Raw genomic sequence first — 18,140 nt, 5'->3', positions numbered from 1 at the left:
CCTATACTTTACCTAGGTATTGATGGAACTCCCAAGCACCTACTCTAGTTCCCTGATACAGGGGCCTTCTCTGTCTCACCTGCCAAAGCTGCATCAAACAGAACGAATCAACATAACTGATCGGCTTGGTTTGAGCTGAATATGCAGTAACACTGCCAAACAAAAGAAAGACAAAAAACAACCCATGCCAGCCCAAAGGCTAATTGTGGCCAGCTCAAGACATTTTTCTGTCTGGGGTACAGCAGCAAACAGCACCATCCCCCCAAGTGGAGCTGCATAATACCCAAAGCTGCTCGAGTTACTTTGGCACTTGGACAGGTCAAGTGGTTTTGGAAACCACAAGCACTTGTCCTCAATTCCTGGAAATAAAAAGGCAATAAGAACACATTAAATAACAAACTATTGACTGCCCTTCCATGACACCCAAAATCAGCTGCTTGAGGCAGCTGCCTCACTGTGCCTAACATTGGAGCTGGCTATGCAGGGCAGGCACAGGAGGAAAAACTCTTTTCTGGCCCCAAAGGTGAGAAAGGTGACAAGCCCCAGTCTGCCTTGCCCAACTGATCTGTGCAAAGGTGAGAACAGGCCTTAGGTTGGACAGCTTCCTGCCTCTTGCTTGAAATTTTGTGAAAGCCAGCCTTAAATGCCAGACTTAATGAGGTCCACTCTTTGCCTCCTGTCTTGCATCTGAGGCCCTATACGAATTTAACAAGAGTCTTTCCGGATCAGAGAACAGCCTCCCTCTCTCCCAGTGGCCAAGCAGATGCAGCAAGCAGGAAATGAGCACAACACCTCTCTCCCCATTCATGTTTCCCAGCAAATGGCATCGAGAGGCAGACAGGCTCTGGTACTGGAGGTAGTGCCCTGTCACGACCAGTAGGCATTCATAGCCTTATCCTGCATAAATGCGCCTAATCTCTTTTTAAAGCCACCCAAGTCTTGGTGATGCCAGTTCCTCAGCCCTGCAACTACCCCTAACCCTGTAGGCAATGTCAGGGAGGCAGAGGGCCCTTTTAACATGGAAACCCAAAGAACCAGAACTCATAGCCTCTTCTCCTTATTCTTCTCAGAAAATGGCTCACCCAACCTGCTTCTTTCTTCTATGGATGCGCACGCATCATTCTTACGATGCACGTGAGTTTCTCCAAAGAATCCTGGGAACTGTGGGTCCTGGGAATTGTAGCTTTGGGATGAGGTAAGTTACAGCTCCCAGGATTCTTTGAGGGAAACAGTGTGCTTTAAATGTTTGGTGTGTATGTAGCCTATAAACCTCATGAGAGCAAACAATGCCCGTATGGAACATCGTGGAGGATGTGGGTGTAGAATTATTTGGAGAGAGAGCTGACAAATAGAGAAAGGGTTAGTGAGTGCACATACCAGTTCTCTGGTCAACATCACCTCCCACCCCCTGCCCAACAAAACGGTTTTGTATTCCTGTTTTTCTCTGGCCTGTCCAGATACAACACATAGTCTATTTGAAGGATTCGCCTCCATACTGTCTGAGGAAAAAACCCTTCCACAGAGTCATCTGGGTTTGTTTCTATTTCTTTATTATTATTGTTATTCTTATTATCATCATATTTCCCAAGTGAACAGGTTGTCTACTGCTGCTTCCTCAATTGAGAGATGATTCATGCCCTCACCAATAATAGAGCGACATGCTCACAGCTGTGGCCCTCTTGGTAGCTGTTTTCCTGTCACACCCACCTGTTGGGTTTTGTGATTTTTGGCCGGACAGCCCGACCACAGCTGCAAGGGTGGTTTGATGGCATGAGTCATGAATGGAAGCAACAGGATAGGCTCACGCAAGGGCATGTCTCGAAAATTGTAAGGGAGATAAAAGTGAGTTAAAGTATTTGGAGACAAGATTTTTTCTTTCTTTTTTTCTTAAAGAAAAAGAACAAATAAAGCCACCATGCCACGACTGATGCCTTTTTACAGATGTTTAAGCAACTGGTATTCAGGCAAATGGTGGTATTCAACTAAGTTTTATGCAGAGCAGACCCGCTGAAACTAATGGACCTAACAGAATCATGTTCATTAATGAGTTGTGTTCATTAAGATTGTGGGAACCACTACAACTTTGTCTGAATGCACCACACAACAACAACCACAACAACAACAACAACAAAAGAAGAGAAAGATATACTGAACCACCATATGATTGCATTGTATGTGTGCTAGCACACCTATAAATATTTTAGAACATACCTTGAAACTGGTCTATAGGAAATGTTGATGCCAGGGGCCTGCTGCTGTTACTTTTAGTTTTGTCATGAGAACAACACAAAAGGTTTTATGCTGCCTAGCACCAACCTATCATGGGGAGCTACCAGTTGAATCATGGCATTTCTATCCATTACTATAGACTGGGGAACCACCTGGATAAAACCATGACCCAACAAGTCCTTAGACGTTGGCTTCCCAACATGCTGTTCAATTTGCCTTCATCAAATTACCTTAATAGTTTTGAGTAAATTTGGAAACAGCCTCTGTGAGGGAGTGCAGTGCATAACACCAGTTGCCAGATGATGCTTCCAGAGCATGGAGAGCTTTCATGCCAACACCACCCATTATTGATGCTCCTTTGACCACCTTTTCATGCTGGGTGGGAGAATCACAGAATGGATTGTTAGTACAGCTCTGGTATGGAGATTCCAATACATGGAAGTCTCATCCCACTTCTTCCATGGGAAAAAGCTAGTATAGGAGAATTTCCCTTTTCTGATCCATTTCTCAGGTAAAGGTGGTAGAGCATCTGGTTTGAATGCAGGAAGTATCAGGTATGATCTCTGGCATCTCCAGGTAGGGCTGGGAATGTCCCCTCTCTGAAACACTGGAGAGCTACTGCCCGTCCCTATAGACCAGGCATCCCCAAACTTCGGCCCTCCAGATGTTTTGGACTACAATTCCCATCATCCCTGACCACTGGTCCTGTTAGCTAGGGATCATGGGAGTTGTAGGCCAAAACATCTGGAGGGCCGCAGTTTGGGGGTGCCTGCTATAGACGATACTGAGCTAGATGATTGTCTGGCAGCTTCCTCTATACCCCATGTCTTGATAAATTTCTGTGCCTCGCTGCATCCGTTTGCATTTGGGCAAACAGGTCTGTCTCACCATCTACTCAACATTCTACTTTCTCTGTATACTGTAAGGCTCTCTATGGTAGTAACTCACAGAGACCAACAAAGAGGGGCATATAGTGGGTATTGCTGTACTAGGCCCAAAACAAGAAGGGGGCTCAGACTCTGATCTTCTTCCATTACAATAAAAACCACACCCTCACCTCTCTAGCCCTCCATGAGAAGAAAGCAATGACCCTGTACCTAGAAGGCCTCACTGGCTGCAGCTATGGCTTGATTCCGTTTTCTCTAATAGTCCAAGGTTGGAAGATAAAAGATCTGAATGGTTAAACTAAATAATGTAGTATATGTTATGTTCATTTTCTTTAAAAATGTGCTTGTGACTGGCTACTCTCCTTACTTAGAAAAATAAATCTGGATCAGGACCATGGGGGTTTCTAGAACTTTCTCTGAATGGCATCATTACAGCAGCAGTGCTTTGCAGCAGACTCTTATTTATAGTATTTTCAATTATCGGCCAATAAAAGAATATTTTATGTGCAGCCAAAATGTGTACACCACACTTTTTGGAGGAGGGGGGGACTATTCCAGAATGCCAAAGAGAGATTAAAAATATCTCCTTAAAAATCAACATAATCTACATTCAGTCTCATGGCTAAGATTTTCAAAAGCAATAAACAACGTGTTTCGACTCTATTTTAGGATGTACACAGAAATCTGCCAAAGCCTTCCAAATATCCAACTATTTTAGACCTCTGGATTAAGATGAGCAAATTTCTGAGATGCAGACTGAAAGAAACCACTTGAAGTCCACAAAACCACACCTAAAATAAACAAATCAAGGGATGCTTCTCTTTACGCTTATAAGTGGAATGGGGTTGCAAGCTCGAATTTGCTAATTGAAATGTGGAGAGAAACACTATACTTTCCCCAACAGCCCCAAAGCTCACCACTTGGCACTGGGTCAGGCTATGATCCTCCACCTTCTACCTGGATCATGAACTGACGGATCTAACAGAGAAAGAAGTTAGGCTATCAGTGGGTGGTAATCAAAATACTCATGTGTGGGCATGTGTCTGAAGCTTACTGTGCAAGAGAAGGGTGGACTGATTTCAGCAGGATCAAGCACTGGTCAAGTCCTTGACACACCTGATTACTCAGTGTACACAGGGAGGGAGGAATTTACAACATGGGAAAATTGTCTTGTCAATCATAGCAATAAAAAACTGACTGGTACAAATATTCATCAGATTTTGCTTTTTTTATTTTAAAAAATGGATCTTCTCTATATCAACTTTTTGGAGAAAGGGAACATAACTCATGCTTTGCCAGATCCTGGCATCTGCAGATAGATCTGGGCAAAGCTTTGCCAAAGACTATGGAGAGCTGTGTAGTTGATACTGAGCGAGATTAACCAATGATCTGAGTCAGTAGCTTCCTAGGTTACTATGCCCTAACCTCCCACAGAGAGATTATAAGTGCAGATATGAATGTATGTACATCACCACCCCCTCAGACAGGCCACACAATCATTCCATAATTTTTTCTGCCTGCAAAACTGCATGCTCCTGCATGTGAACACATACTTGACTAGATGGTCTAACACAATACACCTGAATGTATTTTGACATGGCTGATCGTCACATTGTATTTTTGTTCACATATGGACTGAAACCGAAGGATAAGACAGGTAGGAAACCTAAAGTAAATTTAAGTGAAAATGAAAAGGAAGTTGCATAGCTTAACTTTGCAGAAGGCTAAAACCATAACTCATTGAAGGCAATCTCTTTTAATTGTATCCCTTACGTCAGGATCCCCAACATTTTTCAGCCCAGGAGCACATTTGGAAAGCTAAAAAACTGTTGTGGTAATGCTCAGGCTAATGCTCAGAACCCTCTCCCCATCCTCCAAACAGGCTAGATGCCTACACACATCCCAAAACAGACAAAAAAAAGCAGGCAACTCTCCAAAAAAGGAAGGGGCAGGGGGCCTTGTTGTACACCATGAGGGAGGGAGGAACGTGCCGTGGTGCTCATAGGCGCTGCATTGGAGACCCCAGCCTTAGGCCACTGACAAGTGGATTGCCTACCAATTTATTGGTAGCTAAATATGAAGACAACCTCTTTAAGTGCTTTAAAGAGCAAAGTCATTCTGTGCCTGCAGGTGCTGCCTGTGCAGTTCTCACAAGCCAACAGGCATCAACAGAGGCCTTCCCTCCACAGTTCTGTCCTTCCACCTCAATTAAGGTTAGAAGCAGCAGTCTATTGTAGCCAATGGAATAGGTTGTGGTGTGTGCTTAGTGAGTGTGTGTGGTGTCCATGATAATTTCTCTCGTATACAAATGCTCCTACAGGATACCCAAAAGTTTGTCAAACCCTGATTTGGAAGCACCTAATGTCTTGTACAAACCAAGAAAGGATTTTGATTTTTGAGAAATGCCTTTGAACAGCTCCTTCCTCATCTTACAAACTTATGTTTTGAAAGCCTCCTGGTTTTCAAAGAGGATCACTGTGTGGGTGCTGCTAGTGGCTGCTTTTGGAAATCAAAGAATTCAAGGGCACCGTGGAGCTCAAAATATGGCTCTTTGGAGGGTATCCTGCACCACTTAGAGCACACATGCCACAGTGAGCATTTGCCTTTAAGGTGTTCTTATTTATTAATTTTTGTTGTATTTACCATGGGAGGTAATTCAAGCTTTGCTAACAAGCTATGAAGTGTTCTGCCAACGTGGAGATTACAGTCTTTAAAAAAGAAAGAAAGACGAATTCAATGGAGAGTAAAACTGGATTTGTCAGTGAAAGACGAAGAGAGATTTTATTTACCAGAGTTTTGCAACACGCACCTTTAATCTTCGCAACAAATGGGTTATTCATGGGCCCTTACTATGCTTCAAAAGCCAATAAAAAAAGAACATCAATATCACTAGCATAAGGTCTCAACTATGATGTGTCCATAGTTTCAGAGTGCGTCTGAAGTCTTGTATAAGAAGCACACCTGCTTCTGCTTGTATTTTACACAATAAATAAAACTCACCTGGCTTTCTTATTCTAAAGAACCCAAGTAATATATTCTAGGCTGGATCCAGACAAAGTTAGCTGAACTTAGTTCCCATTGAAATCAATGGCACACACGTCATGACTTCTGCATCCTATTGATTTCAGTGTGATCCAAGTTCAATTAGCCTTAGTTCTAATCCAACCCACAACTCATTTAATCCCCCACCCCCAGGAGTTCAGGGAAGGGTACAGGCTTACCCCTAATCCTCACCATTTCATCTTTACAACTACCGTGTGAGAATAGTCAGACCATAGATCTCATTGGCCCAAAGTTTCCCTGTGAGCTTCACAAACTACCTCCTTGGTCTAAGTCCAACATATGAATTCTGGAAAGGAAGAAGCATTGCACTTTCTGCAGTGTATTGCAAGGACTTCATGAGCCAGGGCTACACCCACTCCTCTGAATTAATTAAGTGCTCAGAACTGTCAAAATGATAAGTGGCTGGCAGGTGAAATACAACCTCCTATTTCTTGGTGCAACTGAAGTGAGTGAGCAAAACAAAGCAGCAGACACTTCCCCTCTTGGTCAATTCATGCCAAACTAAATTTCAACTTTGAGTTTAGAAGGGATCCTGGATGGTATATCACTATGCAGCCTAATCTCTTGATTTCTTTAAGCTGCAATTTTAAGAATTCTTAAAAGGAGGAATGTTCCCATTGAGCAGGTGAACCTGTTAAAGGCAGTGGTGATGAATACCACTTAATTTTTAAACATTTCTGTTGTTAGGGGCTATTATAATCTACAGTGGTTGTTAAGTGGCACTTTATTTAGACAGGTAGGATACTACATTGGTTAAGAATCACAGAATCATAGAACTGTAGAATTGGAAGGGAACATCAAGGGTCATCTAGTCCACCCCTCAGCAATACAGGTATCTCAATTAAAGCATCCATGATAGATGGACATCCAACCTCTGCTTAAAAACCTTGAGACCACCACTGTCAAACAGCTCTTACTGTCAACAAGTTCTTCCTGATGTTTAGTCACAATCTCCTTTTTTGTAACTTGAATCCATTGGTCTGGGCCCTACCCTCCAGAGCAGGAGAAAACAAACTTGCTCCATCTTCCATGCGGCAGCCCTTGAGATTTTTTAAGATGGCTACTTTTTTTAAGATGGACCCAGGTGGCGCTGTGGTTAAACCACTGAGCCTAGGGCTTGCTGATCAGAAGGTCGGTGGTTCGAATCCCTGTGACGGGGTGAGCTCCCGTTGCTTGGTCCCAGCTCCTGCCAACCTAGCAGTTCGAAAGCACATAAAAGTGCAAGTAGATAAATAGGAACCGCTACAGCGGGAAGGTAAACGACGTTTCCATGTGCTGCTCTGGTTCCAGAAGCGGCTTTGTCATGCTGGCCACATGACCTGGAAGCTATACGCCGGCTCCCTCGGCCAATAATGCGAGATGAGCGCGCAACCCCAGAGTCGGTCACGACTGGACCAAATGGTCAGGGGTCCCTTTACCTTTACTATATCTCCTATTTTCCAATCTAAACATACCCAACTCCCTCAACCGTTCCTCATAAGGCTTGGTTTCCAGACCCTTGTTCTTCTAGGTTGCCCTCCTCTGCACACATTCTAACTTGTCAATATCCTTCTTAAATTGTGATGCCCAGAACTAGACACAGGATTTCAGGTGTCTAGAGCAAACTAAAGCAGTACTATTACTTCTCTTGATCTAGGCACTATACTTCTGTTGAGGCAGCTTAGAATAGCATTAGCTTTTTTGCTGCTGCATCACACTGTTGACTCATGTTAAGCTTGTGGTCCACTAAAACACCTGGATCCTTTTCACATGTACTGCTAGTAAGCCAAGTGTCCATCTTATATTGGTGCAGCTGGTTTTTCTTGCCTAAGTGCAGAATCTCACATCTGTCCCTATTGAAATTTGTTGGGTTTTTTTTTGTCTGGGTCCAGTTCTCCAATCTGTTAAGGTAATCCTAAATCCAGATTCTGTCTTCTGTAGCATTAGCTAGCCCTTCCAGTTTTGTGTCATATGCAGATTTGATAAGCATCCCTTCAATTCCTTTGTCCAAGTCATTTATAAAGACTTTGGACAACAACGGGGCCAGGACAGAACCCCGTGGCATCCCATTTGTCACTTTTTCCAGGATGCCAAGGAACCATTAGTGAGCAGTCTTTGGGCTTGGCCAGTCAACCAGCTACAAATCCACCTAACAGTTATCTCAAGATACACTACATCCACAGCATCCCCCTGATCCACCAAGTTTGTAACTCTATCAAGAGAGTGAGCTGCAAGCCAGGAGATCCCCTTTTTGAGAAGTTAGCCTTAGGCATTGCAAGCCACCTTCCCTCAGCCTAATAAAAGGTTTTCCCTGATATGGATGATGAAAGAAACAGAAATATAATTTAGGGAAATATTTCATGATCCCAGCCTTTCCCATATGGGTGCCCTCTAGATGTTTTGGCCTACACAGTTCCACTATCACAGCTACCCGGTATGCTAACTGGGACTGGTGAGAGTTGCATTCCTTTATTAGGGCAACCAAAATGTCACAAAATAATATGCAAGCTTTTGAGTTGTCTGGAACTTTGCCCCAGGGTAGATGGGGGAAAATGCAGAGAGAGAGAGAGAGAGAGAGAGAGAGAGAGAGAGAGAGAGAGAGAGAGAGAGAGAGAGAGATGGTAAGTAGCCGTGTTGATCCGATGCAGTCGAAATAAATTAAAAAATTGTCCAGTAGCACCTTAGAGACCAACTAAGTTTGTTCTGGGTATAAGCTTTCGTGTGCATGACAGGTTTACCATACCCATTGAGTCAATCACCCATCTCTTACTACCCTTCTGAGAAAAATCCCACCCCACCCTCCCACTATATATAAGGGTGTAGGACAGACATCCCCAAACTGCGGCCCTCCAGATGTTTTGGCCTACAACTCCCATGATCCCTAGCTAACAGGACCAGTGGTCAGGGATGATGGGGATTGTAGTCCAAAACATCTGGAGGGCCGAAGTTTGGGGATGCCGGGTCTAGGGTCTGGTGACTTCTGTTTCAGTGTATCTGAAGAAGTGTGCATGCACACGAAAGTTTATACCCAGAACAAACTTAGCTGGTCTCTAAGGTGCTACTGGACAATTTTATTTTTATTTTTCTTTATTTTGAGAAAAAAAATGGTTGGTGTTCAAACCATCCAGTATCTGCATCTGTTGAGTCTTTAAGGTAGAATGTAGGAGGCGTAAACCAATGTTCAAATGAGACTCTCTGAGATTTTCTCACTGCTCATTTATCTGTAGGACAATGGCTTTGTGATGCAAACTGCTTTGGATGCAGGTTCTCTTCCTAACTGCAGATTACAAGTAAAATAAAAAAATTCCTTCAGTAGCACCTTAAAGACCAACTAAGTTTTTATTTTGGTATGAGCTTTCGTGTGCATGCACACTTCTTCAGATACAGTGAAATGGAAGTTTCCAGGCACTTATGTAGAGAAGGGGTGGGGAGGGGTGGGGATGGGGAGGGGGGATCACCCAGAAGGGTGGTGGAAATGGGTGATTGACTGACTGATAGCTGTTGATGACCGCAAACGACTGCAAATGGTTTTGCATGAAAAAGCAAGGGTTGAGATGGCTGAAGATCGCTTATCATGTATAATGAGATAAGAACCCGATATCTCTGTTCAAACCAGGTCCCTCCATGGTTTTGAGCTTGGTGATAAGTTGCAATTCAGCAACTTCTCTTTCCAGTCTATTTCTGAAATTCTTTTGTAGTAAGACAGCTACTTTGAGATCTTGTATAGAATGTCCTGGGAGATTGAAGTGTTCTCCTACTGGTTTTTCTGTCTTCTGGTTCCTGATGTCAGATTTATGTCCATTTATCCTTTGGCGTAGGGTTTGGCCTGTTTGTCCAATATAGAGAGCTGAAGGGCACTGTTGGCATTTGATGGCATACACAATGTTAGAGGATGAGCAATTAAATAGTCCTGAGATGGTATGTTGGATGTTGTTGGGGCCAGTAATGGTGTTGTCTGGGTGTATGTGGCAGCAAAGTTGGCATCTGGGTTTATTGCAGGCTCTAGTGCAGATTACAACTTATTAGTTTCCTGCAGCAATTGGCTTTTCTGTCATCAGCATTCTGCAAATCAACTAATTAGTAGGCAAACAATCCTATGATAATTTGCTAGACTCTCAAAACAGGATATTATCTATCTGACCTGTGAAAAGATAATCCCTTGTGTTGGAGAATTCTCTTCTCACCTTATTGCCAAACAATTAATTTAGTTTTCTGCAGCTGATTAAGTGTAATAGTCTAGGCAGGAAACACTGTTATTGTACCTTGCCAAAGATCTGTCAGATGAGCACACATGAATACACCAGAATGGCTCAAAGAAGAAAAAGCATGGCAAAACATTTTCTAACTACAGTGGTACCTCGGGTTAAGAAATTAATTCATTCTGGAGGTCTGCTCTTAACCTGAAACTGTTCTTAACCTGAGGCACAACTTTAGCTAATGGGGCCTCCCGCTGCGCAATTTCTGTTCTCATCCTGAAGCAAAGTTCTTAACCCGAGGTACTATTTCTGGGTTAGCGGAATCTGTAACCTGAAGCGTCTGTAAACTGAAGCATCTGTAGCCCAAGCTACCACTGCATTACTTCTGTGTCCATATAGCAAAGATGTTCTGTTAAGAATCTGCAGTGAAGAAGCATGCACTGATCTAGTAATGTTTACTACCTTTTAAACACAGACTGAAAGAAGTTATTTACTGTCCTAGTAGGAATAAACTGAAAGAGGCAACTGTTAATTTATTGTAAAAATTCTGTGAAGTGTTTCTAATGCACAGGAAGGAATAGCTTCTTTGTGTATTATATTGCTCAAAAGTGGCGTATAATTAATACCTTCAACATTCTGACCCTAACATGGAAGTGACTGGTTTCTACTAGATCAGCATTTCACATAAGTACCCTGATCCAGGAAGAATGTATTCTGGCAAAAATAAAACAACAATGCAACAACCTGTTGTTTTGCCGAGTCACTAACAGCAACAATCATTTGGTTCAGTGGAATGAGGCAGGAAAGGGGGAAAAGAGGTTTCCCAGGTTCAACCTCCTACTCCTCTAAAAGGTGCTTCCATCACCTGTAAAGCAGACAGGAGAACAGAGTCTCATCTTTAAAATGCAAAAATAAAAAATGGTGTGGTTATTCCAAGGAGAAGAGAAAAAGTGGGAAATCTGTAGTCATCCAGATGTTGTTTGGCTACAGCTCCCATAATTTCTGACCACTGGCCATGCTGGCTAGAGCTGAAAGGAGCAGTAGGTCTAAGAACAGTTGTATAGGTTCCTCTGGAATACTGTAACATAACTATTCATCTGGAACAGAAAGTAAGCACGATAGATTTTTGAAACAGCGTGTTTTTACAAAAGAGTCTACACTGAAAAGACAAATTTCAGTGCCCTAAACATTTAACTTTATACTGAATATTATGATAATTGTGTCTGAATTTTTCAGGGTTATAACCTGAACACATGCTGTTTTTGAGCACTTCATTAAAACCCACAAAAATACTAAAAATCCTAGCAAAATAGATCAAGCTATGGAAACAATGCTATCTACAATTCCTTGTGGTCAACCACACCAGTGTGTTTCTTCAGCTCATGGGAACTATGATAAAGATGGATGTTTTCAAGAAATGATTAAGATAGCATAAGAGACCTTGAAGATATCTCTTTAAACAAAGCTTTTTTCACCCGGGAAGCAATGAGAAAAATATTACTGCAAAGTTTAAACATTCCTGCCTTTTCCAAAGAAATGATCAAATAATCTGCCTTCTTGTGTTACAAAATGCAGTTTTGGTGTCCTTGTAGGCATGTTTTGGTCAATATAATTGGTCACAAGTCTTTGAAAAGGCTTAGTTTAGATGTAAAAATATCCAGAGACATTTCTTTTAACTTAAGTATGGTTGATGTCTTTAGGGAATGGGGAAAACTCATTTCTCAATTTTTTAGCAGGACATAAAATCTTTTACATAATGCAGCCAGGATCCAAATAATTGCATAACTAATGCTGCAAGAACAGGGGAATTCTGGACTTACGTTTCCTGAACAGCAATCTTCATGGTGTACAGCAAACCAATTTGAAACTGACAGGAAATCTCAAGAAGAGTTTAAGATGTGGCATAGAGATTCTAAATGGGTCGTGGAGAAATAAAACAATTGACACATACTTCAGGTAAATGATTTGGGTCCTGGCTTCCATTTTACAAGGTCATCTCCAGCCTGCCAGTATTTTGTGGAGAGATTCAATTGCATACTGGAAATTTAGGTTTGTACAATTAAAGTAGATTAAAGCACTCTGTCAACCCTGTGCTTTTTGAAGTTAGGAAACCAATAGGGAAATGCACTGAAAAGTATGGGATGAACAAATGATTAATGGGAAGACATATAAGAACTGTGTAAGCAAATCAGGATGAATACTTATTGTCATATAACCTCTGCACAAGTGCTCAATAAATACTGGATGCTGTCTATCCTCAGTGTAGGTTTTGTGTGAGCAAATTAGGATGAATGCTCAGTAAACAGGCTGTTTGGAAGACTCCCACGTCAGTCAAACAAGAGCAAAAAGAAATGCAATGTTCACACACTCAAGATATTTAAAACTTCATGAAATCAAATAGATAACACACCGAACTCTCCACAGACTGGAAGCTGGTGCGCTGCAATGGTTAGACCTGGGAGACCAGGTTTCAAATCCCTACTCAGTCATGAGGCTCAATGAATGACCTCAGGCCAGTTACGGTACTCATTCCCAAGCTACCTTACCTCACAGGATTGTTGTGAAGATAAAATGGGGAGGGCAGGAACTGTGCATGCCACCTTGAGCTCCTTGGAGGAAAGGTGGGATAAAAATGTAACAAATAACCATCATCCCAAGCACGTTTTGTTACAATAACCTAGACTACTTTCTAGGAAAGATAGCAGCATAGAAAGCAGAGGGTAGTTAGCAAGGAGGTATAATGATTGCCATCTTGATTCCTCATACACCCAAGAGCATCTTGCCATTATGCGCTTTATATCTTTTACAAATTCCCATTTGCTTGAACAATAAAACAAAAGATTACATTGCAATAACCCATCGTAAACATATCAAATTTGTTCTAGTGCCCTCTTTCCAGAAATATATTGTTTCTTCCAGTTCAAGAGGGTGGTATAAACAAGAAATGTTTTGATTAATCTTATGAGCTCTTATGCTGTCAGATAAATACTTAAGAAGATGGAGCACATGGCAATGCAACACCATGACCGCTATGACCACTGCTCAAGCATTACCAGCTCTTCCAGGACATTAATCATGGTGCAGGATCAGGGGTTGGCACTCTCATCCTAGAAATAGTTACCCATGGCCAGAAGTAATGCAGCAAAGCGCCAAACAAAATTGGAAGAGGAAGCATAGGAGAAAACTAGATAGAGGGCTTGCCTAGAGGAACCTTATAAGAGAAGACCTTTTGAGCCCTATCAGTGAAGCCACACACATATAACAATAAGATTGCAACTGGATGGCGGCACCACATACAAATCCTTTCCAAACTTGGCTGCTACTGGATAGCACATTAGCTTTATTGAACCGAGACTGTGCATCCTGCATCCAATGTGCTCTGCATCCAGTGCATTCCCACCACTGGTTTAGGAAGCAGTGCACACACAACAATAGCCACAGTTCAGATCTAAGCTATCGTTTCTTATGAAATGCTGCACTTCGATGCATTCCTCCCACCCCAAACCAACTTCAACCCAAATTGAGAAAAAGAACAAACCGGCTGCAGGTTAACCCTATATAACACTTCAGTTGCTAATGTGTCATAGAATTGCAGAGTTGGAAGAGATCCGAAGGGCCATCTGGTCCAACCCCCTGCAATGCAGGAATCTCAGCTAAAGCACCCAAGACAGATGGCTAAAAAACCTCCAAGGATGGAGAGTCCACAACTCTCCACTTTGTTCCACTGTTGAATAGCTCTTACTGTCAGACAGTTCTTCTGCCTGTGTATAGACCCTCCTTCCCATGGTGAAGCTATACCTCGTTCCCATTCCATTCAGGCTGAATTTTATGCTATTGTCCTTCAGTTAGGGCTTGCTGACTCTCTCACAAAGAATAGAACGAGTACTTCATGAGATTGTAGGGATTACCTTTGGGTTGATTGGCTTCATTCAACTTCTGTGCCAGTACCACCTCCATAAAAGCTTCCATCTATGACAATTATTTTCCTCTATATAAATATCTGCTTGAAGAATTGCATCAGTACTTATACACTGAATAGTTTTCTTTTTCAACTTGAAAGCATAGCTACTCCCCTTCACTCCTGTGAAGGCATAGGTTTTGAACTCCTAAAATGGACAGGTGTATTTTCCTTCTTATATATATGAAAGAAATCAATGAGTCTATTAAAGCAATTTATGGGCACTAGCCTGCCTGGACTTGCTTTCATCATACAAACTGCTTTTTGTTTGAAATATGAAACCTGATAAAAAAATAGGAAGTTAATTCATTTCTCCCTTTCACAGGTGGAGACCTCTGCAAGTAAACAGTAGCTTAGTGGTATGAAAATATTTCAGCCCTTTTAAACATACACAAATATCTCTCAGGTGTCTCTTTTGAAGTTGCTTTTTTATTTAAAAAGTTTAAATAATAGCTTTATGACCTTTACTTGTGATATTTAGAAACTAGCCCTAGTAATTCTTTTAACTCCTTTGTATTTAAAATTCTATTAAATAGTATACATAAATTACAAATTTATAAAAACAAAGAACAACTTGCACATCACAACAGAAAACTACTATAATGTCATATATTTTGGCATTACACTAGCATTATTGTTGGTACAGTCTAATCTAAGCATTTTAGTTCAGTAAGTCTCTGTCATATTTACTACTGCTGCAATACGGTAGGCTCAGTAATTGCTGTTCTCCAGTACAGGGGATCCTGCCTATATTATATTTGCTTTAAGTACTGTACACTCTAATTTGAGTTTACTGTATTTGTCTTATGGCTTTTAAGTCTCTTAATTACAGGCTTTCAAATGTTTTGTCCACAACAAAAATGGGAAAGAAATGTGCCTTATGACAAGCAAATCCTAAATTCCGACATAGAGTCCAAACAAAATACAAAACCATGGTATGTTGAACCATGTTTCCTTTAATAATGTCTGAACCAAAGCCTACCTACAAAACATGGTTTAAGTTCAGCAAACCAGTGTCTGAAACCAAAATATGAAGCTTGTTTGCAAACCAGAGTTTACATCTGAGTCACTGTGAATCCATCTGAATTCAGTGCTGAGAATATGGGAAACAAAAACAACGTCTACTGTTCACATAACATGGTTTCATGTTAAATCTGAACCCAGCGAAATGAACACAAAATACTGAGAGCATTACTAAGAATTAAAATGACAATATATTTTTAAAAATGGATTTACACCTGTGGAAATACAAACAATTTTGCATCGTGTTCAGTAGACAGTGAGTCTGCAGGGATGAATTTTACTTCTTTTATTTTTAAAACATCTTGTTGTTTTAGTTCTGAATACATTACTATGAGTAATGGGTACTAATAATGATAATAAACTACAAAGGGTACTAATAATGATAATAAATAGAACACACCACTGAACCCAGTTAAAATGCAAGAACGCACTTGATTTAAAACAAGTGAATTGTTCTGTTCAAAAACTGTTCAAAGTACTTATTACTAAACTGGAAAATAAATATTAGCTTTCTAAGAAAGGGTCATATGTCATTCATCCTAATTTCAGACATGCTTAATTATGCATGTAAAATATACCTTTGTAAAATATACATTAGAGGGTATTTAATCAAGTCCTTCAAGCACTTAATTCCAGCTACTGACAGATAGTTGCAAAGCAAGATTTTTAAAAGGCAAAAACAAAACAAAAAAACCAAAAACAAAACCAAACCAAACCAACCCCCCCCAAACCCAAGACAGGATTGTTTTAATTTGTTTACACTATGTGGTCTGGAATTATAGCTGGAGCCAAGCTTCAGAGAGAGCTCCCCGCAAAATATAAGCTAAAAATGTACTTTGCTATCTTTAAAGCATGCCCTGATCCCAATCAAGGTACACAGAAGTAAATTTCATTGCCATCGGCAAGACTTATTAAATATGCTAAGGGCTGAAGAGGTCCTATTAGAAACAGCTTGTGTTTGCTCTGTAACAAATGGCTTAAGTGTTACAGTTTAAGGTACTGTTCCCCAGCATGGTATCTCGTAGATGTCTTGAACTGCAATCCCATCGTCCCTGACCATTGGGCTATGCTGTCTGGGACTGGTAAAAGCTGTAGTCCAAAACATCTGGAAAGCACCAGGCTGGGGAAGCCTGCTGTAAGGCAATACTTAGGAAGAAGTTCTGCTGGGTCCCATGTGATTCACATCTGAGTAAACATATACAGAATTAAACTGTATATGTGTGATAGCTGTGTGGTAGCTTTATCTATCTTTAGTCACTAGGCAAAGACTTTTCTTTCTGCCCTTTTCTTTTGGCCATTAACTTGAAGGGTGGCATTGAAGCCTCTTTTACTGGAGCAGGATGCGTAAATCCTGCCTTGTATCTAGTTATTGTTATTAAATGTTCTCAATTGGTTTTATTGTAAGTCACTTTGGATCACTTTGTGAAAAGAGCAACTATATATATATATATAGAGAGAGAGAGTTCCAACACCTCTCAGGTGGGTGCCATTGCCATTATAAGAGAATATCTTCTGTTTAAAAATATATATGGCTGAAATTTTACTACTCTCGAATACACTGGAATAAACAGTAGATTCAGTTTTTTGAGTACCGGTAACTTAGGGCTTTCACCTAATGCTGTGCCTGACTGCCTTTTCTAACATTTTTCTATAGTTCTACAGCACTTGGAGTCTGTTTACATAACCAACTACTCCAACATCATCTTATAAAAGCAGGAGTCTGAACTAGGCTAAAAGATAACTTGCAAACATGCAACAAGGACTGAGTGTTGCTTAATAACAGAAGGTCAGTCTGGAGAATTTTGTGATTAAATAAATTAGTTTCTGGTTTATCACAGGGCGGTCTTTGGGTGTTCTGCTATTCCTGCAATACAGTTGACGACATACAGATTAGTGCCTCCCTATATCGATTTAATTATTTTATTAGTGGTCAGAATAGTTAAGGGATGAAATCATTATACTGATATATACATTTTCATACTTATTCTTTGGTTGGAGAAACAGAAGTGCAAATGTCAAAGGGCAGCTGCATTGTGGTTTGCATATTGCATCAGGAACTGTGGATTCAGAACCCAAATTTCCCCCCATCCCTACATGGGGAGGAAAGCGGGATCACCCATGAAACAAGTTCAGTGTAATGTGTGGAAATGGTATCTGAATATCCCTTTTAGCTGGTACTGATGACTGCTGTTAGTGCCTTGAAATTCATGGCAACATCACTCATACCCTTTACTCAAAAGTAGAAGAATTGAACTCCTATGACCAAAGGATACAAATATATATCACATAATGAATCATAGAATCATTGAATTTAGAGTTGGAAGTTCATACTCTGGTAAGTTTATACTGTGTATGAACTTTTAATAAAAGCCTGGTGGCTGCTTGTTTTCCCCAGAGAGAAGAAGCCACCAGGAAGGAAATTTGCAATGGAGAAGGAGTGGACTGGGAAGTAGTTTCCACTCCTTCTCTGCTCTAATAGCTCCTTTTCCTAGGGAAAAGCAGTATCAAACTTTCATTGCATGAAACATGGACACGCGTTCTAAGCTGCAAAGCATGTGCCTCACTGCTATGCATATATTGTAGCCAGTATTGGCCGACCCATGAGGCAAGATCTTCACTCATCCCTTCTTCCCTCGTGGGGAGGGAAATGCCATTTTGTGGTTCTCCTCAGGTGCCAAAATATTTTGAGCTGGCCCTGTTTGTAAGGTCATTGTCGAGTTGATTATAATGCTGTTAATTGGCTGCAGGAATCCCACAGGAGTATGCAATCAGAGAAATGAATGAGCATTTGTTTTGGGAGAAAGA

At 41.1% G+C, this 18,140-nt stretch overlaps 1 protein-coding gene across 3 annotated transcripts in view; it reads right to left on the bottom strand.

Annotated features, from left to right (window-relative positions):
- Nucleotides 1–18,140, bottom strand: part of RUNX1 (RUNX family transcription factor 1) — a 182,004-nt gene that overhangs the window by 24,339 nt on the left and 139,525 nt on the right. The window lies entirely within an intron of this gene.

Source organism: Zootoca vivipara, chromosome 4, assembly GCF_963506605.1.
Source record: "Zootoca vivipara chromosome 4, rZooViv1.1, whole genome shotgun sequence".
NCBI classification, from domain to species: domain Eukaryota; kingdom Metazoa; phylum Chordata; class Lepidosauria; order Squamata; family Lacertidae; genus Zootoca; species Zootoca vivipara.
The sequence above is the reverse complement of the archived record's forward strand: the minus strand, read 5'-3'. Positions and strand labels throughout refer to the sequence as shown.